Source organism: Helicoverpa zea, chromosome 28 (assembly GCF_022581195.2).
Source record: "Helicoverpa zea isolate HzStark_Cry1AcR chromosome 28, ilHelZeax1.1, whole genome shotgun sequence".
NCBI classification, from domain to species: domain Eukaryota; kingdom Metazoa; phylum Arthropoda; class Insecta; order Lepidoptera; family Noctuidae; genus Helicoverpa; species Helicoverpa zea.
In genome coordinates, this window is record NC_061479.1 from 383,331 (window position 1) to 405,243 (window position 21,913).

Below are 21,913 nucleotides of genomic sequence, written 5' to 3' on the forward strand. Positions count from 1 at the left end.
AACGACTTGACTGCCATATACAATCATTGTTAACAAAATCAAAAAATTAAATTATAAATTTAAAAAAACCCCCGACCCAAAAAAAGTACGCAATTAGTATGACAAAAGGTTAAAAACGCTGAACCCTATAAAAAGCAAAAAATAACTTTTAACACTACGTAAGTACCAACTAAAGCATGTCAGACTAAACTAAATTTTGTCGTGTCGGGGGACCGCTCTAATTTATTAGCCTAACGTTAGAAGTAATTAAGTATATACTACTTATAACTGTGTATATAATTTTGTTTTATACGAATGTTGTAATTAGGTAGGTATCATTTGATTTATGTAAGTATTTTTGAAGGTAAAAAGCGGTCCCCCGACACGTCAAAATTTAGTTTAGTCTGACATGCTTTAGTTGGTACTTACGTAGTGTTAAAAGTTATTTTTTGCTTTTTATAGGGTTCAGCGTTTTTAACCTTTTGTCATACTAATTGCGTACTTTTTTTGGGTCGGGGGTTTTTTTAAATTTATAATTTAATTTTATTTCATGCTTTTTGAAGGAGCTCCTTAATTTTTTCTTCTTTCAGTTAATTTCTTTTATTTTAAGATGGGGTCGCTCTATGCGATCTCGGACAAAGGATGCTGTTTAACAATCCTCATAACATACTGGCTCTGGGAGAATTGCACAGATTGAGGAAACATAAACCTTTGGTCATTCTAGATTTTCAGCGAAGATATAAATCGGTTTATCCGTTTCATTCCGGCATTCCAGGATTTCATCCGCCACATCCCATTTCCAGTATCAGGTTCTCGTCAATTGAAGAGAACTAGTCAAGACAAATTCAACGAGCCCAAACTCGATGGGTTTACTAAAAGGCAGTTCAGGGTTACGTCTCCTACCTTCGTGCCCTAACAGCAGACCAACTCGGTGGTTCCAGAAGACATTAGTGTTTCAAATTTCAGATCCCACACATGCTTGCAAGTAAACTGAGCGTGTAACATTCTTCTCACACCTAACAAACGAGCTGATGACCTTGAAGACCTGAACCGATTTCCACCAAACATAGCTAAGAACACTCCCGAATGACACTCCTTTTAAACAAAAAAAACCGCATTACAATCGGATCATCCGTTTGGGAGCTACGATGCCACATACACACACACACACACACACACACACACACACAGACACGTCAAACTTATAACACCCCGTCGTTTTTGCGTCGGGGGTTAATAAAAGTATCAACCGTAAAAATACAAACTGGAAACTGCCAATAAACGTCTTTGTAAATTACTATCATAATAATATTTATTAACGCTCGCAACATTGCGATTTACAGTTAAACTTTTTCTACTTTCACGTAAACTCGAGTAGTAATGCATACAGCCAATTATCTTTTATTACTTCCCGATTATTAAAATTCATTAAAACGACAATGTAATGAGCAAATATAATGTTAATTTAGTGGAAAATAAACAGACATATATTTATGACTTAAAAATATCATGGCTTTTTCTCGAAATACATTATTTAGTTAAGTATTTGTTTTATTAATTAATATTAATAATTAATATATTAGTAAAAATGAATGACTTAGTTCATAAAGGTAGTAATTATTTAAGTAACGAAAATGGTTTTTTAAAGCTTCGGTTCCAAATCAGATACAATATTTATTTCCAAATTAGTCAGAGAATCCCATCAAATATACTGGCTACACTGTAGTATTATGCATAAATAACGAAGTTATTTTATTTACATAATTGAGAGCATCAATAGATGATATCGAATATCGATTTGTATGTAAATGTAAATTATAACCACTTCCATGATTAGAATGACTCACAACGTAAATATTACCTACCTAGGCTGTGTAATAGATATTTCCATGGTCACTCATTTTAGCGGGAACCGATGTCAATTTTTTGTTTGGATAAATTAGCCGTTTTCCCTCTGCTTCACTCGTGTCCCGTGGGAACTACTGCCCGTACCGGGATAAAATATAGCCTATGTTACTCGGGAAGAGTGTAGCTTTCCAACAGTGGAAGAATTTTTCAAATCCGTTCAGGGCCCCGATTCTCCTAAGTTAATAATGTCAAAATCTAATAGAAATCGAATCGCAATATGATCGTAATAGCAGTTTTAACAATAAAAGACCAATCGTATTCGATTGACATTTGATTGGTGTGCGATTGGTCTGCTATTTTGATGATTTTGGTCTATACGGTAGTTTGCTGTACAATCATTTTGCAATCGTAAATCATTTGCAGACAAAATGATTCATTATTGAATGACAGAAAAGGATAAAAACGTTTATTTCAAAGAAAAAATAGCGGAATGCCACATACGCTTCAATCGTAATCGAGTCGGGATTGGATCTCAGTCGAATCGAGTCGAACGTCAATCGAATGGCGCTTAAGTAAAATTAGGAGAATCGGGCCCCTGTAGTTTCCTAGCCTTTAGGGTACAAAAAAACCTCTTTATCATATTAGTAACTGCCTTATATACCTATATACTCAGCCTATATAGTACGTAGTTAATTGCTGTGAATTCAACATTACTAAGTAAAGGTACGTACTAAATATCTAGACAAGTTCGTTTTTTATGTTTTGATACACAAATTATTAGTTGATTTTTGAACCAAATTGTTTTTATAGCTACTATAATAGCCGAGTATACCTAAGTACCTACCTACAAAGAGAGTCGAAGCTATAATACCTTCTTACTAGTAAAACCTAGTCTATGGTGACATGGTGACTATTATAACATATTCTAAACTTAGCTCCCGACATCATAGATATAATATTACTAAACAAGATTGCGCACGCTCAAAATATATATTTACGAAAATAAACTCTATTCTAACGCAATAAGGTACTAAATTGGTTGCATAATACACAGAGGCAAATCCGAGCCGAGAGGGATAGTTCGAACGGAGGCTGTTTGTCTCTTTCTAACACCTTGCCAGCATAAAAAAATGTTGTGATCAAAAGTTTTGTCTTCCCAAAAACAATTGAATCACTTATATTTTTATCTTATTTTAACAATTGTAAGTCAACAAATTAATAACAATCGCATTAATTTATTCGTATTTATTATTAAAACATAAACAACATAAATTTTTATTTTGCTTTTTTTTATTTTCTAGCGGTAACCCTGAACATTCTTGGCGCGTAATCAGCATTTAAAATTTTGTTTATATTTTTTTGTATTAAATCAATTTAAACTATTAAAATGGTGAAAAAGTGTTGCGTTTCTACTTGCAAAAGTGAATCCTATGGTGGTTGCAATATATCGTTCCACAGGTTAGCTAATAATAACATTTTCGTAAACCAAACAACTAGGGTGCCCATGAATTCTTGTAACGAGTCAAAATATGGGTGATGGATTTTAAAACTGTTGTACTATTGTTATAGCTTCCCAAAAAATGAAGAAAGGCGACATAAATGGCTCAGCAGTCTATATATGAAGTAGAAATACAAAAAAAACAGTCTTCACTTCGAATCTTCCTGCTTTTATACTGCTAATTTCCGCTAATTATTAAAAGCCTTTATTAGTATCTTAAGGTCACAAACTGCGTAAGTTAAAACTTCAATACTAATCTGTGTTTAATAATCTTAGCAAATTCGGATTTGTCTCACATAGCTTAATCTCATAGTCACCCTATTAGAAAGGGACAGACAGCCTCCGTACTAACTGTTTCACTCGGCTCGTTTTTTGGGTTTATATGCGCAGTCCTGTTTACTAATATTATGTCTATGCCCGACATAAACTTAAAAAAAAAAAAAAAAAAAAAAAAAAAAAAAAAACATTTATTTCAGGTAAGAAACCCATAATAGAAAAAGATTAAGGAAGAGCTTAAGAGAAAAGCTTAAGAGCTATAGTTCGGCCATTCAGAGAATGCGTTCCTGACACGTCGCGATTGAACTGACGACGTAATAACATTCATTGATTATTGATATAATAATGTTGTTTTAATGCTCCTCAATTGTTAAAACGGTAAACAACCAGCAAAAATATTTTTATCGTAACTGCAACGCCATTGCAAAGTTACGTCGTCAGTTCAATCGCGACGTGTCAGGAACGCATTCTCTGAATGGCCGAACTATAAATACTTTCTTTTCTCACGACATGAGCACTAAACTCGTTTTACATTCCTAACTGTAACTACTTTTTGTTTTGCTTCCTTTTAATATGTTCAAAGTTGACACGGAAAATGCCGGTTATAATAGAGATGATAGGAAAATCTGTGTGTTATATTTGTATTAAAAGGAGGCATTTATAAGTAACTTTACCTGTTTATAAGGTCACTTGAAAATGTAGGTACTATATATAAGCAAAACTTAGCAATGCGAATAAAAAGAAAACTGAAAATGGCATTCAGAAATTTTATGTTTATGGCTAATAGTTGTTTTCGCGCGTTCCGTGGGAACTACGGCCTGTACGGGGATAAAATATAGGTAGCCAATGTTAAGTACTCGGAAAGACTAGCTTTCCAACAGCGAAAGAATAAATCGGTCCAATAGTTTTTAAGTTTAACCATTACAAAGAAAAATACAAATTACCTACTGTTTATAAATATCCCTTACAATACTTTATAATAAGTAAGTATCGACAGACACATCGAAAGATTGTTCTTCTGCTTTATGCAGTAATAATTGTTTCGTATGGCTTCGTCTACATCACTCAGCCGCATAAAAATTTGCTATCTAACACTAAAAGATTTTTCAAATCGGATCAGTACGTCGGTAGTTCTCAAGTTAAGCGTGTTTAACAAACAAAAGAAACAAACTCCTCAGCTTCATAACAGAACAGCAAGTTAATAATTATTCTAGAGTATCCGTGAGTAAGTATTTAGTACGTGAGAGTGATCAATAAATGAGGAAGGCAGACTCTCACGGCGCGCCGAAAGTTTGCTCCACAATGCAAAGGTGAACGATTCGCGAGTTACCGTCTGTGATGCAAATTATGAGCGGAGCGGGGAGTTTTTGCAAGCTTTGTGGTTTTTTGAAAGAAGGTCGCCTATACTAATATTGTAAAGCCGTTGTGTGTTTGCTTGAACTTGAACTTTACTGAAGATCCGATTTGAAAAAGTATTTCTGTTAGGTTGTTTTTAACGAGAGGTGTCATAGGTTACATTTCATCTAAGTGCACCTAGTTACCACACGGGAGGAGAGTGAAACCACTGGAGGAGGTAAGAACTATTTGTTATGTCATGGTATAAAAATAGCCTTCCTCGATTGATAGGCTATCTTACAATGAAATATTGCATTTTTGAAATCCAGCCGGTAGTTCCATTTCTTTCAGGTGCAAAATTTTTACTTTATAACTATAGTGCCTACAAATTCTGTCTCAGGTAATAAAAACTTACCTGAAAACGATGAAAACCAACTAAATTAATTATCTCTGTCCATGAACCAATGAAAAGAAAAACCCTAAAGTGCAAGTGACTTTTCTTTCAGAAACGCTCTCGCTTAGTAGGTACAACACGCTTCCGCTTATAAATCGCACCGTCGCTCCCTCTACCGGGTGAAAGTAGTTTTATTTATCGATACTTGCATCAAGTACTCGCCGGATTAGCTCAGATTATGTGGACGAGGCGAAATCGTGCACATTGAGATGTCTACCTCACTCTAACTAAAGTAAGGTTTAACGATACTATCAACGGATTTTTAAAGAGAACACGGTAGAAAGGTTTTTGATATTTTCAGAGTACCTTTAAGTCAATGTATCACAGTCTCGTGGTCTATTCCAGGTCAGGTAAGTACCAAGGAAAATGTAATAAGACATGTTTTATATTTCTAATAGAGCTATGAAAGCTCTTTCGAAACATCAAGCTAGTTCGGTTGCACGGTTCTAAAGAGTGGGTGTCATAGAGAAGAACCGGCAAGAAACTCCATAGAGAGAAGTATAAAGGGACTGTCAGTACTTTCGAATATCAGATAAACCAATGATTGAGACCGTCTCTGGACTCAGTAAAAGTGAAGAAAAACATATTAAAGATCTTGTGGAAACCTGGACTAAAGTCAATCCACCTTGAACAACTATGAGAAGAGGCCACAACCCGCACGTGGGACAATATAAAGGCAGATGTTGATTATAATTTTAGCACATACACAACATTACAACTATATTATACCAACTAAATATATCATGTATGTAGTATTATCAAGCTCAGTCATAATATCTCTGAAGTAACTTTACCTGAAGTGAATTCGTGATAGCTGCAGCGAAAACATTGAGGAAAAGTTATGTTTTTATATTCTTAGGATCTTTTCCTCAATTATTCCTTAAGTTTCACTTGCATCTTCGCTACTTTTATTCTTGTAGCAAGATTTCACCAAAATTTACAAATATGGATGCGTCAGTTGGTGCGAGTAGGTACGTACACACTACCAGGGGCCCGATTCTCATAATTTTACTTAAGCGACATACGATTCACGTTCGACTCGGTTCGACTGAGATTCAATCCCGACTCGATTACGATTGAAGCGTATGTGGCATTCCGCTATTTTTTCTTTGAAATAAACGTTTTTATCCTTTTCTGTCATTCAATAATGAATCATTTTGTCTGCATATGATTTACGATTGCAAAATGATTGTACAGCAAACTACCGTATATAGACCAAAATCACCAAAATAGCAGACCAATCGCAAACCAATCGAATGTCATTGGAATACGACTGGTCTTATATTAGTAGCAGAATGCCCGATAAGGTTAAAACTGCTATTGCGATCAGATTGCGATTCAATTTCTATTCGATTTTGACAATATTTACTTAGGAGAATCGGGCCCCTGTAGCATTCATCTCAATACCGCACCGATGATGAGCAAGATCAAACTAACGACTTAGTCAGCAGTAAACGCCAGTTTTCTTAAAACGACTGTTTATTACTATGTTTTATTTTCAAAATAAACAGCAGTTTAAGAACGGTATACGTATTGCCATTGATCTTATGCCTATGCCTAAACGTTTGCAGTCTCCATATGCAGTACCTAGGTAGGTATCTCTTTTTTATTTCTTGATAGGAAATCATCAAATGACCCCTCTCTCACTATGGGTTAGCAGCGTAAGGGAGTGTCAGACTCTGACTAAACCCCACCATGTTTCTTCTGAAGCCCTTTATGTACCAGCGCCGCGGTAACTCGCGCGAACAATCCCGTAGCCCCGGCAGGCTGCAGGCACCTCTGAGACAAAGATAGACATAATAATATTAGTATAGTTTTCCCATAGTAACTATTATATACCCATAATACAGTAATAATTAGTAATTCTTACAGAAACAGCTGACCACTTTCATATCTTTGGTAATTACCAGTTCACAATGTACCTATGGGCGGTTCGATTCCCATGCTATCACTTTTTCTATAGAACTATGGTATTACTGAGCCATGGGCACCATAGAATACTGTATGAGTATAGATTGACCTTCAATCATTTGTACATTATAGTTGGTTACCTGTTTCTCGCGGTTTCACTTGCGTCTACCCATTTTCAATAGTGCCTACTTGGTCAGCCATTTTGGTTTAACTAAACATACTTTAGAGACAGAGTTTAAAAAATATCATCTATGCTATGAATAAATCTATACTAATCTGTATAGTAGGTATTTTTGTTTGCTGTTAAAAGGCTCCGGAACTACTGAACCGAATTAAAAAAATCTTTTTCTGTTAGGAAGCTATACTATCTGCTCTCAACATGGGCTATGTTTTATATGGGTACTGACAGTAGTTTCCCCGGGTTGCGGGTGAAATTGCGTAGCTCTTTAGCTAGATTATCCTCGAGTTACATAGGCTATATTTTGTCCGGGTGCGGGCAGTAGTTTCCACAGAAACATTAAAATGCTAACCAGATTATCTAATTATCTAGTCCAAAACATTAACACACACGCAAACGCATAAACAGAAGCTTAAATAAGTTATTGTCAAACAACACTACATAAGTAAGTACCCTACAGTACGCCCACGATATTGTAAACTAGTTGGTTTGTATTACCTGGCTGTCTGCCCGCCTACCTATTGTAACTTGAGGGATTGTAATTTACACTTTGAAGTTCAAGGACCTTAGACAAGTAAAAAAATATTTGAGTATTTTTTTATCTAATGTAATCCTGCTGGCTGGTTTGGGGAGGAAGGGAGTGCCAGTCTCGTTACTGACTAAAACCCATCCAGAGTCTCAGTAACTCTTTGGAACAATCGCGAAAGGTCAAAGATATCTTGGCTGTTAATTTTTATGCGAGTTACCGCGGCCTTGGTACACTGCGGGCTCCAGAAGGAACATCGCCAGTAAGAGTCGGGTATTAGTCAGTAAGAGTCTGACACTCCCTTACACTGGACCCCCAGCTTTTGAGATTTCCCACTTTTTGCTATCGCCAAAAGCCACTCCAGCCTAATAAAGTCTACTGAAAAAAAAACAGTAAAATTGCAATCTAACTACACTTTTACCTTTCATCTTCCGAAGCTACAGTGTCACGGTTTGACAAAAAAACGTACACAATATTGTAATTAGGCAACACCATTGCTTTATGCTTTTAGTATTAAAGCTAATTTCAAAATGATTTCACTTTCTTTTGTAAGAACTTCAAGTTATCAAGAGTTTAATAGGTTCGTGATGAAGGCTCACCATTAACGTGCCTAGTCATGGTATTAACTGATATTAGAATAGCTATTCAGAAAGTTTATCTATTATAAGGCAGGTAGGTATGTATACTTACATATTAATTTTACGTATGATCAAAAAATGCGGTTAAAACAACGAATTTCTATGCAAATCTCTGAAGAAATTCCCCAATTAATTTGAACAAACTATGTTTAACTAAAAGAGCTAGTTAACCATCATTTTAAACCAACAAAAACAAAATATATTCATTAAGGAAACAGTCTTACAAAAAAACTATAAAAATAAAACGTTAGATCTACTTAAAATACTGTTTAGAACACATTTCTAGCAGTTTTTGCGGTTAACATCTTGATGACAACGTTTTTTTGACAATTCGAATCCGCCATTTTGTATTTTCAAGGTAGAAAGTTTTGGATGATTGGCCAATTAGAAATTACTATTGCGTTTGATGATTCGAAACATGGAGAACAAAATGACTGGCTAGCGGAGATGTCATAGGTAACGCAAAATCACGTAAGAAATTAGCTAACTCTTCCCGAGTTTCTTAGGCTATATTATATCCCGGCTAAGTTCCCACGGAACGCGAGTGACATCGCGGGAAATCGGCTGGTATCAAAACCTAAGTGCTCATACCTACTTATGTATGAAAATGGTAGTTTTGTCTGTTAATTAATGTTCTTTTTAGATCCTTATGCTAATTAATGTGACCCACATATCATTACTCATCGCATAAACGCGTTAATCTAAATTAATCTAAGCCTAACTATGCTAAAAGGAATTTTAAACTAGTTTATCTTCCATCAAAAAGACGGAAACTACAGATAAAAACATGATTTCTAAGAAAAAAAGACAAAAATATAAAAAAGTTAGTAAGAACCACGCATTTTTGAGGAAATTTAAAAATCGAAGAACTTAAACTTTTTATAAAACCACATGAATGATGGCTTATTTAACCGCATTTTTGTATGACTGATGGCAGTTTACATGAATATCATCGGCCTAGCCTTTTCCCAACTATGTTGGGGTCGGCTTCCAGTCTTAACCGATGCAGTTGAGTACCAGTGTGCCACAAGGAGCGACTGCCTATCTGACCTCCTCAACCCTGTTAGTTAGTAAGTCTGCACGTCTGGTGTCAGACTTACTAGTTTCTGACTACCCGTAACGACTGACAAAGGTATACAAATGACAGCCGGGGCCACATCCTTCATAGTTTGTTGAAACCAGCAGCTTATTTTTCAAATTTCATTTCGTTATCTTCAGCTTAAAGAATTTAACTAACAATTAGTTTATTTTATTGGCTAATTCATAGTCATCTTTCCTCTTAACAATATACTTACCTATTAATAAATATTCCTACAGACGAATAGACATAAGTAGGTAAGTAAACTAAACGTAGGTATTTGCTTACTGACTCACCCGCCCACTCCGGCCGGTCAAACTTAACGACATTGACATAACATAATCATTTAAATGTGCTTATTTAACCTTGGCAATGACAGAATCATCGGCAATTTAGCCCGACTTTATATTAAAACTATTAAATAAAAATTAGGTACCTACTTTTAAAAATATAACACTTTTCAATGGCTGTCGGGTAAATGTTGCATCTAAATTGTTAGCCATGGATAGATATTGGAAGTATTTCTATATTTGAATGTCTAACGTTCCTTAGGTAAACTTAGGTATTATAAGGTACTCAGGAATATGAAAAAAGCAGTACCTACCTAAGTAGATAAATAAGTACGATAGTCTAACTATCTTAATAACATTGTCCTTCGTTAAATTTTGTTATTTTCATCACAATTTGTTTAGTGTACTTACCTATTTTAAATTACATACCTGCCTGTAGGTAGTAACTAGTGCCTACTTCATTATGGTAAGTATCTAAATACATAATTGTATCTAAAAAAAAAGATTTTTAATAAAAATAAGCCATCTAAAAATTAACACGCAAGCCATAATCATTTGATTTTATTCATTCTCTCTCACATTCAATGTTCAAAAAGGTTGAAAAGAATGCGGACGCAACAAAGTTACCTGATCTAAAATCATCTAAAGGAAGAGTTACCTTTTACTAACAAAAAATCATAAAAAATAACTTTTGTTTTCTTTGCTAGACTGACCGTTTGGAGCCGTGAACTGTGGAGCCGAACTTAGCCGGAGTTACACGAACTTGCACGAACGGACGATGAAAGTTGAATTTGTGGGTTGCCAGATTATGATTTTACGTAGGTTTATGGGTAAAAAATTAAATATGTTTAGTATTAGGGTTTAGCCGATATAAAAATGCTATCCTGATTGTAAGTACAAAATTGTCAATAAATTGTCATATGTGATATTATGTTATCATTAAATAACGAATGTAAATGTGCATACCTAGTAAAAGTTATTAGAATGCATTTATTGAATTGATTATATTTTTATTCCAAAGCGGAATAACCTTGCAAACTTGTGCTGCATTAATTTCAAACAAGTAGATAATTGCTATTTTAATTTAAAATATAATAAATATTGCACAGATAATGTAGCGGTAAAATAATAAAAAATCGCATCATCATTATACACTTTTCTATTCTCTTCTTCCTATATTCTTATCTTAACAGTTTAAATTAATTAAAACTTGAAAAACACAAATTACATCACGTATTCATATTATTTATAATTAAAATTATAATTACAAAAGTTTCCATAAGAAAATATATTTATTTCAAATAATACATAATGTGTTTAAGTAAAATATAAAAAAGCACAAACTTTATTTTATTTTAATAATAGCAATCAAACTCAAAAATATTCAACAGCGGTAAAAGTAACATTCTTAAATGCATCGGAACTGGTGCAACAACAGACTAATTAAAGCAAAAACAGTCAAGGTTAAACACAAACAAATAATTACAGCACTCATTTACACTAATTTCAAAAGCTAATGCCTAATTTATTCAAAAAACGTACAATTTCACAAGTGGTAGTTTTCGTCACCAGCGTTGGCAACACTGGTTATCTTTTTTTTCCCGGCCAGTTACTGTGTGTCGCTCGTCGGGAGGCTACGCGTCGTCCCCGTCCGTGATACGTGATACTTTTACGTAGTTCCTTACAAAACCGGTTGGAAAGTGCTCGAGGTGTGGCGTGGGCGAACAGTGCCGCGTTCAACCATAAAATACTCTGGTTACAGTTCCAAAACTACACGTTTTGTGCTTGAAAAATAACTTTTATAGTGTTTTGTGAGTAATCGGATCCCGGCGCTATCAATCGAGGTAATCAAAATACAGATAATACGACTCTTTTGTTATCATTTCGTTTCTTAGTAACGAACCTCTTTTCACCGAATTCGTACAGGCATTATGCCGGTGGGATTTGCTTGATCCACTTTTTAATTTTAAAAAAGTGATCTGTCAACGCAACTGGTTTTATTTTTTGCGATTTTTTAATTGAAAGATTAACTTTTGTGATTGGTGGTGATTATATTAACGTTTATTGGAATTTCTTTGTTCCGCATTCCATTACACATTATTTTAGACCGTGTCTACCAGAAATTAAAGTCAAATCTTCTGTTACCCGAGTAAGATTTATAAGCCAACGCGCAGGTACTTTTAAAACTCGAAAAAGTCGTTTAATACGATTTGAAACCCTCGTCTAACATAGTTTATAGTTAACCAGGAAGATCCTAGTTTATTTCTGAACCGTATAACCGCATCCTTGTCTAATTTGAGACTAATAAAAATACCTTTTGGGTGTGTCATGGCATGACAAAGTCCGTCAGCCCGACCCCACTTTCTTGCTAGCAATGCGTGTTTCTTGGTACTTTAATACATTTTAATTAAAGGTTTTCAGCAAGGGTACAATCGGTGAAAGTCTATAGATAGGAGTTGGCTTGTTTTAGTTCCAATACGGCTTAAAACTTTCTCTATAAAGTACTTACAAAGCTTAGAAGTTGTACCTTATCTTCGGTTTGCGTAGGAATTTTCGTCTAACGTCTTTCTAAGTACGTGTACCTAGGTAGATTGTTAACCAATACTTTTACGGCATTTTCATACGTCTATCTGCCTTATCTTGTACAATTAAAGTTTAAAAACTTGTTTGGGAATGTTCATTGAGTGAAGTTAGACATAGTTACCTTCCTATGTATGTTGTGTACCTACCTACCTACCTAGTTAGCTTTTAAGATTTCGTACCCAAAGGGTAAACGGGCGTAGTTGCTCCCGAGACTCCCGACAACTATGATTTCTTGTCCGTTCATAGACAATCTTACGGAACTTAAACTTCGCTCTTGTCCGGTTTTTGTATGCTGCGTCTTAAGTTTCCTGTCACATACATACATACTTACAAATGGGTTTTATACCTACCTACTCGAGACAGTTATTAAGTAGGTACCTTAGCTTGCAAAACTAAGCAAAAGAAACGTACTTATTTACGACAGACAGCTCGTAACTTAGATTATATTTGTAATCATAGTAAATACCTACCTACATATTCATGTAATTGATTTTGCAATATAACTTGACTGTACCTAACTTTAAATGCATTGTTACGTGCCTATGTAATAATATAGAGTTCGTTCTTTAGAGGTTTTATATCAATACTAGCTTCCGCCAGCGGCTTCGCCCGCGTGATGTGTTGATAAAAAGTAGCCTATGTGTTAATCCAGGGTATCACCTATGTACATACCGAATTTCAATCAAATCGGTCCAGCCGTTTTTGCGTGATTGAATAACAAACATACATCCATACATTCTCACAAACTTACACATATAAGTAGGAAGTAGGGTAGGATGTTTTAATTTAGTTAAATTAATGCTGGTGGCCATTGTTATAATTTGACTGTTAATTCTACAATCGAAGAAAATATAAACTCAAGTTGTAGGTAAGGCTACCTGCCCACGTCAAACTTTTTGTAGGATAGATAGAATTGATAATCGGGCCGATTATTCGCAGGACGTTTTTACCAGGACTTTCTGACCAACTTTTCGTTGGATGTGTACGTTGCACTATTGCTATAGTGCGTTCTATTTTTTCTCCTACAAAAAATCGGTCACCGAATATTCGACGTGAGCCAGAAACACCATACCTACCTAAGGAGTATATTTTTACTCCAGTAAAGTCCCAAGGTCCTAGTGGCGTAGTGTGCTCCGCACTATTATACCTATCTACCTACCTACTAGACTATACCTAGGTATATGCTAGGAGCGGTAGCCACACCTAGCCAATAGTAATTCGCCTAGCTTTGTAGGTAGCTGGGTACCTATATAAATCCCTAAAGAATTTGCTAACACATCAAGTATGGTATGTATGGTCAACCTGAGTTTATATAACCGAGGTTATCACGTTTAGTGCTTAGATTGAATGTTAATTAAGTAGTAAGTAAGTATTGTGAAATTCGTGGAAAAATGTGAGTGTATATCTGTAAGTAACTGCCTACATACCTATTTAGTAACCTGTGTTATTTATTACTTAGGTACAGTCTGACGCTGTTCTGTACCTATTAAAAATAATATTAAAATGGCAAGTAGTGTAGAAGCTACCTAGGTATATTATACAAAGAAAATAAAGCCATTTTCAGTTGTCAAATCCCCGATGTGACCAATGGGCGGCAAGTACCTATACGGCTAGTTATGGCTTGGTTATAGTCAAATGGTGCAACTGAGTCTTAGGAAACAGTTCCAAATAAATGTTTGCCTAAATTCAACGTAAAATCAAAAACTGAAGAAGGTCAAATATCGATCAATTTTCATTCTTCAATAGGCTTTAGTACAGATTTATTCCAATTTACGTCGGATTACCAGTAAATCCATCTGAGACTCAAATAATTGTATTATAGTACGTATATCTAAATAGGACCTACTTAAGTTATATTTAGCCACGTGAAAAGAGGATTTACGCGATTTCTTATAAAGAAAATCGACCTCTCTTTTCATCATCATAATAAATCGTAGTTCTTGGAAAAAACTAGTTGGTGTTAACGATAAGGCTAGACTTTGTACTAGTTAATAGGTTTGGTAGAAAATTAGCCTTAGGTACCTATGTAATTGGAGAAAATTGATGAAAAGGTAAGAGCAATTCAGGTATTTTATTAAGTCTTTGACGACAATACAAAACAAAAAAAAATATACATAAAATAGAAAATCGTTTCAATTCGCTCTAGAATTCAGTATCATCCAAGTATTTGGCTGCAATTTCTTTGCCACCGGAGCTCTGGAAAATAAGCAATTGAAAAATATTTTTATTTGTCACCTTAGTCGTTTAAATTCCCCACTATGTACTTATTGATTTACGAACATACCATACATACTAGATCTGTTTTCCATTTTACAAGGTACCTTTTGAAAACTCTGTAAGTCCTACGTAGATTTTGATAAAAAATAATAACAGCTATCGTCTTACAAATTGCTGTATCCACAAAAATGGCTTGGCCTCATCTTTTTTATATTCAGATACAAAGAGAAAGGTAAAACCCTACCTATTTACCGATATTGTTACAAACTAGTTCCACCGTACTTGTGTATTCAAGGAATATAAGAACTTTTTGGCGGGTAAGGCATATTTTCATCAAGGTTATTTTACTTTTTTTTTTCGTTGCGAAGTTGGCGCGAAATGGAGTTGGTTCTTGTTTCGTCTTGTGATGATATTGCATGTTTTATGAGACCTATGTTATACATATATAAATAACCATCTAAAGGTACTAACATTATAAAGAGGAAAAACTTGTTTGCACTTTTGTGTAATGGAAAACGGCTAGTCTGAAAATAAACTGAAACCGCGCGAAAACATCGGTAAACGCATAGACAACCGCGTTTGAACTGAGAACGTTCTTTTCTAAGATGGCGAGCATTTTTCAAGTGGTCAGTGGTTTTAGTATAGTAACTTTGAAGTTAATGTTATTTCTCGTCTGTGAGGTTAAGCAACTTTTGCCGCGGTCAGAGCATGGATGCATGACTGTGCTTACATAATGCTTGCATAGATGGATTTAACCGGAGTTGTGCTTCGGGGAGCACGTTAAATAGTGTGCTCCCAGTTTTAAAATAAATATGTATGTAGCTACTTTTACATAGTTCTTTCCTTTGTAAGAAAATAAAATATAGTTGTGGCGTCATAACTTCTTTTCTAACTATGTATATTTTTCTGCATTATTTGTTATTAGCAAAGTAGAATAGGTATTATGAAAGAGTTGAAAACTAAACTCAATTATAACTTATTTCTTGTTTTTTTTGTAAACAGTTAATAGTTGAGAAACTGCTTTGTTTCTCCCGGTTATATAAAAACTAAACTTGTATTAAGTAAATAAGGTAAGTACCTACTGAAGTTATTACTTTTTTCTAAGCTTTTTCCGGACCCACCCTCTTTCTCTGTATTCTTCATACTTTTAGTCCGGTATTGGTAGTTTAATTTAAACTATGACAACTTTACATAGCCCAAGTTTTGATTTAAATATTATTTGATTTATGGGCGATTCTCTGTAAGCTCGTAAACGGCTGTCCGGACCGATTTTTTCAATAAATAGTTTAATTCTTATTTAAAAAATCACATTTTATGAAACTTTAACTCTGAAGCTTCATGGGCCCTTTGTTTTTATAACCATAATTACTTTAATTTTTTTTCTAAACGTTATAAAAGCTCTAAAAATACAGTCCCCTGGCTGTCCCTTTCACTGCATTCACACCTAGAAATGCGATTTCCGAAAAACTTAATGAAACTACATTCACTTGGCAGTTAATATCACAAACAAAAATAATGAAATTATATTATTTTCGTAAAACAAGCACTCATTACAACTTTATTCATTTTAATAAGCTCCTGTAAACTTTGTCCTGAGAATTTTAATACAGTCCTCTGCCAAAAATTTAAATCAATATTAAAAAAAAACTATAATATTTTAAAATCGTTTTATTAGTGCAACGAAATGCAATTGTTGTGAAGTTGGCAAACTTGTCAAATGCGGTAACGATACGCCATTTTGTTTAGTGTTAGAGCGTCATTCGTGAGGTGAACAAGCGTTTGGACTGCTACCACACACAGGCCTCTAGTAAATAATTGTATGTAATTTAATTACTTAAATTATCTCTATTTATAGTTAATTGTTACATTATTTGTGCCTTAATTGATCGGTAGGTTCTTAAAAAACTATAAGACATCGGTTTCATAAATATTGTGAAATCTAACTGAAATACACAATCCTCTGGCAACAGTCCTTTGCCAAAAAACGCAGCAGGGGACTGTTTAGCAAAACAGGGGACTGTGTATTTTGCGTATTGCTTTAATAGTTTTCATGAATTATTTGTGTAAATTTATTCGCTAGTCTCTTTTATTAATTTAAGAATCAAACTGTCATTGCATCGCATTATTTTGTCCTTTATGAACTTGAATTATATTACACAGGCTGATCGAACGCACGTGATATGGCTCCTAAAAAGAAGAAGCTATCCGGAGAGGAATTACTACAAAAAAAGAGAGAAGCAGAGCGGCGGGAGCGACTGCCCTATCTGACCTCCACAACCCAGTTACCCGTGCAACCAGCTTTTTTTAACGACGCTAAAAATCATCAAATGACCCCTTCAGCTGCGGGTCAGCAGCGATGAGGGAGTGTCAGACTTTTACTGACTAAAAATCCTTCGTGTGCCGTCGTAGGCCTTTTATGTACCAGGGCCGTGGTAACTCTTTCATACAATCCCGCAGCCCCAGCAGGCCTACGCCCTGCTGGGCCTCGCTAGGGTTGCTGACATCAACTTGAGGAGCGCGTGGAACTACGCACGCCACCGACACGGGCCGGTTGTCTAAAAAGACGCAGGAACGATGAACCATCTGAACTCATCGCCCACAGACCCACGCCTACGTTGGCCGGGAGTCGTCTCGCACAACCCGGCGCCCGTGGTGACTTCCTGGTCCAGCCGGGATGAGAGGTGCGAACTCTCTGTCGTTCCACCGCCTACTTCTCGAGCATGACTGTTTCGCAGAAGGAGTCGACGGCATCCCATTCCTCTCGCCCCGGACCATGGCATGAACCAGGGCCGGACGCCCTCGACGAGGACCCGGCGGTGCCCTTCCCATGCAGGGCACTCCTGGACTGTGAGGTCCACCGTGTCCTCGAAGCTGTCCGCACAGTGGTGACACCAGGGCGTGGCGCCCTGGTGTCACAACCGACCGACCGATTCGATGCAGATACCTCCCAAAACAACCGTGTCCGCTAAGGACCTGCGTCATGCGGTAAATGAAGGCGCCGTGGCTCCTCCCGAGCCACTCCTCAAAGAGGGGACTTACCGCCACTATGGTAGCGTGCCCTAACCCAGTACCCCTTAGTTCGACTGGTGTTAGACTTACTGGCTTCTGATTACCCGTAACAACTGCCAAGGATGTTCAATTTCAGCCGAGACCTACAGTCTAACGTGCCATCCGAAACATAGTCACTGGTGTCTAAGATATTATTAGAAAGTACATACAGAAAAGTTGCATTGGTACTTGCCTGACCTGGAATCGAAGCCGCGCCCTCATAATTGACAGGTTGGTTCTTTACCCACTAGGCCCACCACGACATTTTCGCCGGCGACGTCATTAGTAAGCAATTGAAAGAAATGCGTTGTCAAACCAAACGCTCATAATGGCAATACACGTCTTTATATGGTTCACAGCAACATAGACATGAAGCTCAGCGCTCTTCATACTGCTAACATATTAACTTACAACGATCACCAGGAGTTGCTTGAAGATCTATGTTACGACCGGTATAATGAGGATTGTTGGGCGAGATCGTGTCATGCTTGCGGTAATAAAAACCCGAAATATATGGCTTTTGATAATAGAAAAGTAATAAAATGTGGGTTTCTGTTCACATTCAAAACAGTCCCCTGATGTCTCAAACAGTCCCCTGTCATGATTTTTTGGAAAATCGCTAATAACTCGGAAAATAGGTACAAATTCAGTGGGCCTCCTTGTCTAACTAAATAAATAGTTAGTTTTCTTTGGCATAGGACTAGGTTTTTTGTCAAATTTAAAAAAAAATTGCCAGGACAGAAATTGTATGGAGCTGAACGAGCTTACAGAGAATCGCCCTTATAACATGTTTGGACTTTAAAAGAGACTATGACCCTTGAGTTTGTTTCGGCGTTTCTTCTCAGGGATCAGTCAGTTAGGAAATGCCGACCCCAGCGTTCTTAAAATGACGTGTCAAAGAGATGTAATGTCCAACTTGCAAAATAAACGATTTCATTTCAAACATTGTAAAGGATTTATCAAATACAATCTTTCGCTTAAACATCTTACAAAATGCGACCTAAAAAAGGCAACAGATACATCTGTCTTCTTATAGATAAAATAATACAGATAAAGTATGTATTAAAATGTGGTTATTTCTGTAGCAACGGAAATGAGAACAAACGGAACAGTGTTGTTTGTAATTGTAAAGCAATTGATGCAACCGCCATTTTGTATTGCGATTCGGATGTTAGGTTTATACTGTTTTTTTTTGTATATCGTGTGAATTTTGTGTTGGTAAGCTGGCTGATCTGCTTATGAGAACAGCCGCTGTGGCCGATAATCGGCTAGGAGGAACTCATCATCATATTGCTAACCAAGAAATGACTAACTTTTCATGGAGAAGAGCCAGCAGGCAGCAAGAAACTCTATGGACACTCTTTTTAAGTCAATCAGTAAGAGCTTATCTACGATTGTCTGTTTTGTTAGATATTCATTTACTTGAAAATGTAATAGGTAACTAATGTGAACTTTTTCTCCAATTTGCAATACAATATTAACTTACACACATACTTATTTATCTAAATTATATGCCTGCACAAAACCTCTACAGACACAAAACAGCTATAGAACTCAGTTATGAAAAGCTAAGACCAGTTTATAAACCACTTTACTTCATAATTATGTCGTTAACATCTTTACCTGCTATTATGAGAGTTCAAATGCGATTTCTACATAATTTTATCTCTAATTGTAGTTTAACCTTTTCACTGGTACATTTCTTAAAAGTTTACTGTATCCCGCGGTTTCGCTCGCGTCCCTAAAAGCAACGTATCGAAATCGGAAGGATTTTTTTCTAATTGGAAGCAATGGTCCCGGCTGTCATTTGAACATTTTTGGCAGTACTGGTAGTCCGAAGCCATTAAGTCTGACAACCAGTCTTACCTAAGGCTAACCAGTCGCTCCTTGTAAAACACTGGTACTCAGCTACATGTTGTTAGACTGGAATCCGTATCCAACATATTTGGGAAAAGGCTAGGCAGATGATAAGTTAACATCAACAAATCATTTATTTCCTCGTGCGAAACGAAATAAAGCAAGGATCATAGCCCTATTTCCATAGTAACGCTTCTAATTATACGTTCAGAAAGGAAATCCACATTCGATTCGAAAACATTCGTGCCGAAACCGTATATCCGGTTTATCTATGGTAACGAATAGACTAGAGAGGGTTTTTGTACAAATGGCGGGCTTTTATGCTGGCGTTTAGTTTTTGGGGGAAAAAAATTTTGAGAGAGGAGATTTTTGTAGTAGTGTGTTAAAAAATGCCTATGTGTTACTTAATTAGAATATCTTCTTCATCATCAATGTTACACCAAGCCGTCTTTATAAAACTTTATTTAAATCAATAACCGTATCAATAATTTAAAAAGGTACTGTTTACCAATATTACCTGTACTAATATTATAAAGGTTAAATTACAGGTATTCTAAGGATCTACTAAACGAATTAGGAAAATTGTTTTCCTACCAATAGAAAGCTACTTTCTTTGAGAGTGTCCCTAGGGACGCAGCTGAAAACGACTACAGTAATTTTTAAACTGACTTTATTAAGTAACGTTTTTAATTCGACTTTTACGCGTGTAATATTGTAATATAGCATTATTTCTAGTGCAAAAGCACCAAAGAATCAAACTAAGACAGATACTTATAAATAGAAACATCACTAAGCCAATAAACTACTTAAACGGTCTACCATGAATAGTTCCGTACGAGACAGAGACACACACACACATAGAGCGAGAGGTCCTCCTAGTAAGATTTAAATTTAAAAATAATTCCAGAACCAGTTTTGAACGTTGTCCGAACAAGCTAGCTAGATTATGGCCAGTAATAAGCGCGTGGTGCGCCGTGATTTTGAATTTCGAATTCAACGGTTGGTGTTGTCCATCTATGGAGGTTTTTTTTTTTGTTAGGTTGGTAGAGGATTTTTTGTGATGGTTCCGTACCTGATATCTACGCTAATATTATAAAGAAAGGATTTTTTTATATTTTTGTTTGTAATGGATAAACTCAAAACTACTGAACCGATATAAAAATTCTTACACTATTAAAAAGCTATACTCTTCCCGAGTAACGTAGGCTACATTTTGCCCCGATACGGGCAGTGTTTCCTGAGGTAAGTGGGTGAAACCGCGGGAAATCACGAGGGAGTCATGAGGAAAGTTTTCGTGTAAATAATTTGTTATCGTCACCTAATCCTACTATCCTACTAATATTATAAAGGTGAAAGTTTGTGAGAATGTATGGATGTATGTTTGTTATTCTATCACGCAAAAACGGCTGAACCGATTTGGTTGAAATTTGGTATGTAGATAGGTGATACCCTGGATTAACACATAGGCTATTTTTATCAACACAACACACGGGCAAAGCCGCTGGCGGAAGCTAGTACTTACATAATTGCATGAATTCTCCCAAAGAACATTTAACATCTGTACCGTATTGTGTGTATTTAATTTGATCTGTATGTATGTAATTTTTCACATCGGTCGTGCGAAATTGAGTGTTACGAAACACAATACATACCTATTAGTAATGCTCTATTTGGACACAAAACCCTTCATTCCGCTCAGATGGCTGCCGACATTTCATTGGTTTATATCATGGAGAACAAAATCACTAGCGGAGGTGTCACAACGCAAAATCTAAGAAAGTAGCGCGCCGAGATGCGGGTGTTCGGGGGACGAGGAACGTTACTAGCTCCGCCCTTATATTATACGCTTTCTTTGGACCTGAAAATGTTTTGTAATACCAAAAATCTCTGACAGATGTTCCAAAGCATCCAAACGTCTCGTTAGTTCACTCGTAACTTATTATTTTGGTCATGCCCGTACGTATTTGAGCTAAAAGAAGGCGCCTGACCTACCTGCATTATAGCAACTCCGCTCATCTTTCCTTACTCCATGGTTTGTATCGACAAAACGTCACAATGTCTTGTTCGTGTCAAAACGTCTGGTATATTATTTGTTGCTCGAATATTTATTTAAGTTTTCTTTCACCCTTTATAGATTTTTCTTGGTGAAAAGTAGTCGCGAACATTTCAGCTTTGAGACTTCAACCTTTTCATGTTA

General features: G+C 36.0%; 1 protein-coding gene across 5 annotated transcripts in view; it reads left to right on the forward strand.

Moving 5' to 3' along the window:
• Window positions 1-11,618: 11,618 nt before the first annotated feature.
• The window catches only part of LOC124643609 (fasciclin-3), a 209,795-nt gene continuing 199,500 nt past the window's right edge, over window positions 11,619-21,913 (forward strand). For all 5 annotated transcript variants that reach the window (XM_047182613.1, XM_047182614.1, XM_047182615.1 and 2 more), the window contains exon 1: window positions 11,619-11,855. The gene's annotated coding sequence lies outside the window, so the exon portion shown is untranslated. The remainder of the gene's footprint in view (window positions 11,856-21,913) is intronic.